This window comes from Microtus ochrogaster, chromosome 2, assembly GCF_000317375.1.
Source record: "Microtus ochrogaster isolate Prairie Vole_2 chromosome 2, MicOch1.0, whole genome shotgun sequence".
Lineage (NCBI taxonomy): Eukaryota > Metazoa > Chordata > Mammalia > Rodentia > Cricetidae > Microtus > Microtus ochrogaster.
Genome location: NC_022010.1, coordinates 69,738,731 through 69,745,262, shown reverse-complemented (window position 1 = coordinate 69,745,262; position 6,532 = coordinate 69,738,731).

The window sequence follows — 6,532 nt, the reverse complement described above, 5'->3', positions numbered from 1 at the left end:
TAGGATAAAAAACCCATTGCCATTGTTCTTGAGTTCTCTGTAGTCCTCATTGTCCGCTATGTTCAGCAAGTTGGCTTTCTTATACAGGTCCTGAGGATCAAACTCGGGGCCTCATGCTTGTGTCCTAAGCTCCTAATGACTTAACTATCTCCGCAGTCCCATCAGGTCAGAGGGTATAAGCATGGCTGCTTGGCCTCGTTGCCTCTGGGGCTGAGACACTGCTGAAGGTCTGCCGAAGGGAACATGCTGGAACAATCCACTTGTGTCTGGGAATCAAAAGGAAAAATAATGAAACAAGATGAGCCACAAACCCTGGAAGGGTGTGTGCCCAATGACCTAACTTTCTCCCACAAGGCCCCACTTCCTCAAGGTTCCACCACCTACCAACCATGCAGTGGGCTTGAGGGTCAAGACTTCAAAACAGACTGTAAGTGTTCGAGAGCCCAGAGAGTAGCACGAGCTCTTATCTGTTTTAATTTTCTTTCTTTTTTTAGAGTTGAGATTTTTCTGTACAGCCAAGACCAGTCTGGAACTTGCTGTAAAGTTTAAGATGGTTATTGAAAGAAAATCCTTAAGTCTCAGCCTTCCATGAGCTGGAATTAGAGGTAGGTGTGTGTGTGTGTGTGTGTGTGTGTGTGTGTGTGTGTTTATCAACCCTTGACCTGGTGGCTATTCAGAGCACATTCTTCAGACTCTAAGTTCAAACAGATTCTGTTTATAGAAAAAAGCAGTGCTTCACATTAGTAAACAAACAAACAAACAAAACAAACAAAACAAACCACGCCTTTGTTTCCTGAGATTGACCATGATAGTCCAGCTCTTGACCAATTTATCCAAACAAAATAGCTCTCATACAGCCCTGAAGAATTCCTATCAGTGGTCACGTTTGTCCTGTTGCAGGCCCTATCTGCAGCATGTGGTAGTTTGAATGTGATGGTCCCCATAAGCTCATAGGGAGCTTATTAGGAGGTGTGGCCTTGTTGAAGGACGTGTGTCACTGGGGTGAGGGGGCTTTGAGGTCTTCTATGCTCAAGCTAAGTCTAGTTCAGACCACTTGCTATTGCCTGGAGGTCGAGATGTAGAGCTCTGAGCTCCTTCTCATGCCACCATGTCTGTCTGCAGGCCACCATGTCACACCATGATGAGAATGGACTCAACCTCAGAAATGTCAGCCACCTCAATTAAATATATTTATAAGAGTTGCTGTGGTCGTGGTGTCTCTTCACAGCAATAGAAACCCTAACTAAGGCAGGCCCTAATCGTCCTCCTTTTTTGGGGAACTATCCCTTAGCTCATAAGGAAAGCCAAGCTGGAGACACGGCCGAGCCTATCCTAGGCGTATAGAGGAGCTGGGACTGGATTGATTCATTTGGCCGTGTGGGCTTGAGAATCTGCTGACGTCTGTAAGCACAAATGTATCAGAGAACACAAATGATCACTGAGAGTTCTGTCAGTTACTAGTTACATTTCTGACGCCCAGCTGCCTTCCTGTCCTGGGTCGTGCTGAAGGTTCTTGTGTCTTTCCAGTGACAAGTGATACAACAATACAAGACTGTTTGAATCCTCACCATGCGCTGGGTGCTGGTTTGTGCATTTTGCTCATGTCATACTCATATAGCCTGGTGGCATTCCCCACTGACAGCCAAGAAACTGAAGTGCAAATATGGACATTTGAACTCTCACTGAAGACTCTTAGGACCAGAGTTTTAATTGGGGTTTCTGTTGCTGCCGTGAAACACCATGACCAAAGGGCAAGTTGGGGAGGAAAGGATTTGCTAACTTATACTTCCATCTCACTGTCCGTCATTAACAGAAGTCAGGACAGGAACTCAAACAGGGCAGGAACCTGAAGGCAGGAGCTGATGCAGAAGCCATGGAGGGTGCTGCTTACTGGCTTTCTTCCCATGGCTTACTCAGTCTGCTTTGTTATAGAACCCAGGACCACCAGCCCAGGGATGGCACCACCCACCATGGGCTGCACTGCTCCCATTGATCAGTAATTGAGAAAATGCCTTACAGCTGGATCTCATGGGGGCATTTCCTCTGCTGAGGCCCCTTTCTCTGATGACTCTAGCTTATGTCAAGTTGACACACAAAGCCGGCTGGTACAGCCAGTATCTGAGATCCTGGGCTCTGTTAGTGGTACAGGAGAGGTATCAGGGTTGGATGCTAAGATTTAGATGCTAAGATTTGGAGCAGGGACCCTACAGTCAGATACCAAGTAGCCTGAGGGAGGCCTGCAAAGGAAGAAAATGTCACCAGTGAACAAGCATTTTCCCAAGGACAGATTTGTGTTACCATACTTTGCTCACTGTCCCTACGTCAGAACACGGTCCAAGAACAAAATCCCATGAGGAGAATTCTGGGTGCTTGTGAGAAAACTCCAAGAAAACAAGACAAGAGTCTTGTGACCTCAGTTTCTTCAAAGCCACGGAACTGTTCTTGGAGTGAGTGCGGATGGCGTGAGTTCACCTCAGCCTGTCACAGCTGGTCACTGTTACGCGTTGCAGGGATCTCTGGAAAAACATGTTTTTACCACATGAGGCTTGTCCTTGGGATTGTACACTTTTCTCATATGACGCCTCTTAACCCTCAGAGTGTAACTTGTCGGATGCTCTGAATGAAGTTGGCTGTAGCATGAGATCTTGGTCCGCCTCATTTTTAGGCTCCGTCCTCCCAGGTCCAGTTTTCAAGTAGAGCAGCAGCACCACTTTCTCATGATGTCATTGGGGAGGAGTGAAGTGTCTACTTGGTATGACCCCATTACTCTCATCTCCTTCAGGTTGTCTCTATTTGAGGTGTGAGGTCCTGCTGGCCTCCCCCTGACACCCTGTGTCTGGTCTCTGTGAGGCTCAGCCCCTGCCTCTGTCAGAGGGCTCATGCTGCATACTTTACCACCACCTCCTCAGAGTCTCTCAGTGACACTAGCCTTTTCTTGTCAATGGGCCTCCTCAGCATTTCCATTCTGGGCCTTCAGAAGCACTTTGGTCAGAAATCGCAGGGCCTCCACATAGAGGAAAGAGAGAGGAACCCCAATGAGCTGCTCTGAGGCTGGCAAAGCTCCTGCCCAGTCTCTCCTGACAGCCTTGGCTTTAGTAACCAGGGACTACTGAGTCTTCCCCAGGTCCTGGGAGTTTCAGTGATGCTGGCATTCTTCATGGCTCACACCAGGCCACCTGGCCAACAGTGGCCAACAGAGCCACCTGACCCTGCAGGTCCCTCTTTCCACACCTTCTCCTTTGCCAGCGATTGATTGTTTATTTAACCTCTCATCGTTTGTTTTTTTTTTTTTTTTTCGAGACAGGGTTTCTTTGTGGGTTTGGAGCCTGTCCTGGAACTAGCTCTGTAGACCAGGCTGGTCTCGAACTCACAGAGATCCGCCTGCCTCTGCCTCCCGAGTGCTGGGATTAAAGGCGTGCGCCACCATCGCCTGGCCCTCTCATTGTTCTTTAAGGATGGAATTACCCACCATCTGCTAGATTCTAGGCTCCAGAGGCAGTAGGTGGCACAGCAGCCAAAAGTCCATGCTGTGAACCGTGATAGCTTGAGTTGAATCCCGGGAGGAGAGAACCAACTCCACTGAGGTGTCCTCCCACCTCCGCACACATACCCTTCCCGTAGTAAACACACTCACACATGCATACACACACAGATGCATACACACACATACATACATGCGTGCATATACACACACATACACACATGCACACACATACCCTTCCCATAGTAAGCACACACACACGCATACACACACGCACATACATACACACATGCATGCACACACACATACACAACCCTTCCCATAGTAAATACACACATATGTATACACATACACGCATGCACGCATGCACATACAAACACACATGCAGGCATGCACGCATGTCCTAAGGACAGAGGAGCCCCCCATGAGGCTTAATGGTGAGAGAAAACAAGCCAAGCAATGGCTGAAGCCAGGCCCAGCCCAGGTGTTACCAGGCTGTGAAGAACAGAGTGATTTCCACAACAACTTGAATTCCATGTTTCTAGAGTTTAGGAAAACAAAACAACTGAGCCTCTATTACTTAGTTTTAAATTTTTTCCATAAATTTAAATTTTTATTACATTTTACATAAATACAGATCAGCCAAGAATTACAAATTTTGAAATAACTCAAAACAGAACACACACACACACACACACACAAATGGTGAGCAGAGATGTTCTAAACTACACACTGATATCTGTGCCATGAGCAACAGGTCGGAGAACAGGGGAGTCCCAGTAGAGCGAGGTCTGTCACCAGAATACTCAGCAGGAGTCTCTAGCCAGAGGAGTCTTCCAGGCCGGCTGCCCTGTGCAAGGGCCCTGAGGCACATTTGGAGAAGGAGACAGCAGGGCAGGCAGCAGGCAGCAGGAGGGTGTGCTGGGAGGGTGAGGTGGGGGGGGGGAGGCCCAGTCACGTGATGATGTAAGGGCCACCAAGACACTGAAGGGCTGTAGGTGGAGAGGGGACAAGGTCTAGCCTGTGCTCTGAGGTTCCCTCTGCTGTATGGCACGGTGGAGCTGGACGGTGGTGTGGGGGAGGGGGGAGGACACGGGGACAGTTCACAAAGAGGAACCTCACAGGCAGTGGAGGACACCCAGGAGCCAGGATGTAAGTTAGTGGTTGTGCGTTTCTCAGGGCCAGGGCCTTGAGTTTGATGTAACTAAAGAAAGAAAGAAAAGAAAAATCAGAAAACATACTTGGGACCAACACGGGGGAGCTACACAGCACCCTGCTTCTTGCTGCCTCTTGCTCTGCCCTGACTGTGGAAGACTCACTGACAGAAAGAACCACTTTACATCTCAACCAGAGCCCAAGCCCAACCAGGTTTTTCAGAGTGGCTTCCTTGCAGAAGCTCAGCATGTAAAATCTCTCCAAGGGATTTTTGTTTTTAGGACACTATGCAACTGAGACAGCATGCTGCCAAGACAGAATTTCACTGAAAAGAAAAAAAAAAAAAAAAAAAAAAAAACAAAGGATTTTCTTAAAGACACTAGTCAGAAAAAAACAAAGATGAAAAATGGCCCTAATAACTTCCCTGAGAATTAACAGGTCATAGGAAAACTGGCTCGAGCAGGCCTCCTACCAGCTGATTCCATGGGTTGTGAACTAAATGCTAACGGGGGGCGCTCTTGGCAGTGGTGCAGCCCACACCTTCACGCTATCCCTGACTTCCCAAAGGCACAGAAGGCAGCCTAGCTGAGGAGGCACCGTCTCTGAATGTGTGGTGGAGGGACCTCTAACAGGACACCGCGGAGGACTTTACAGTGTGTAAGCCTCTATGAGGAGATCGCCACCTTTCTCTCTGCCAGGCCTCTGTCACCACGGTTACAGGAAGCTATCGTGAGCACTCAGACAGGGTGATTTAGGTGGACCTAGAGCATGAGACAGCTCGCGGTCCTTCTCTTTCTTCTTAGAGAACTGTTCTATGCACAGAGAGGTTTTTAAATGAACTCGAGCTTGTCTTGTCTGTCAGGTAGTCTCTGCCTCCTGGCTGTGCCAGAAGCAGCTTTTACTATAAGTTTTCTTATCAATTAAGTCTACATAAATTCCTAAGAAATGATGGCTTCTTAGCTATCCAAACCTTACTTTGTAACTTCCATGAGTCTATCTTGTGACTCTGAAAATAACCCCAGAAGGCTCAATAGTGCTTTCTTGGACAACTAAAACACGAAGTGTGTATTAACTAGATAAGTAAATACATTGGTAATACTTGATTTTACTGGCAGGAGTATAAAATGGAGGCTACAGGCTTGCAATGTACCACATCACAGGCGGTCCACATAGCTGTAATCGCAGCACTTGGGAGGCTGAGGCAGGACCACCACGAGGTCAAGGGTCAAAATTAGCATAGCAAGACCTCATCTCAGAAAATAAAATAAAAACAAAAAGATGTTAGTGGAAACAAATCTAAAATTGAGGCTACCTTCCTAGGCATTTGGTGGTAGGTAGTAAGAATTCTTGAAAAATTTATGTTATTATCTTTCTAAAAGTTACTCGTAAGGAAACAATCAGAGATAAGGACAAGATTTTAATATGAAATATTTTATGAGGTTTAGAAAAGATCTCAGCTTGGATGTAACAATAAGGACTTTAGGAAATGAGTTAAAGGGTATCTATGGACAACAGCGCTGTGTTGTTAACTGCTCTCAGCGCAGCAGCACGTAAGTTATGTTTATAGTATGACATAGCCCTGTATTAACTGCACACACACAGGTGCACACATCCACTAAAGAGTGTTTATTATGGGGTGATTTTGGTATTCCTGTTATTTACTACGGTTTTAAATATCTGTATGACACTTCACAACTAGGTGATATTAACACTTGACCATGTAATCACGTTAGCATTCAGCCATATCAGTCTATGTTCATTATTTATATGTATACTTAAAACTCTCTAATTATAAGATAACTTTTGCACAAATCTTACAGACTGTGAATCAAGTGTTTTAGGGTTTTATTTGCTTTCACAGTCCGTCTCTCCACGGAACGTCCTGATGGATCCCAC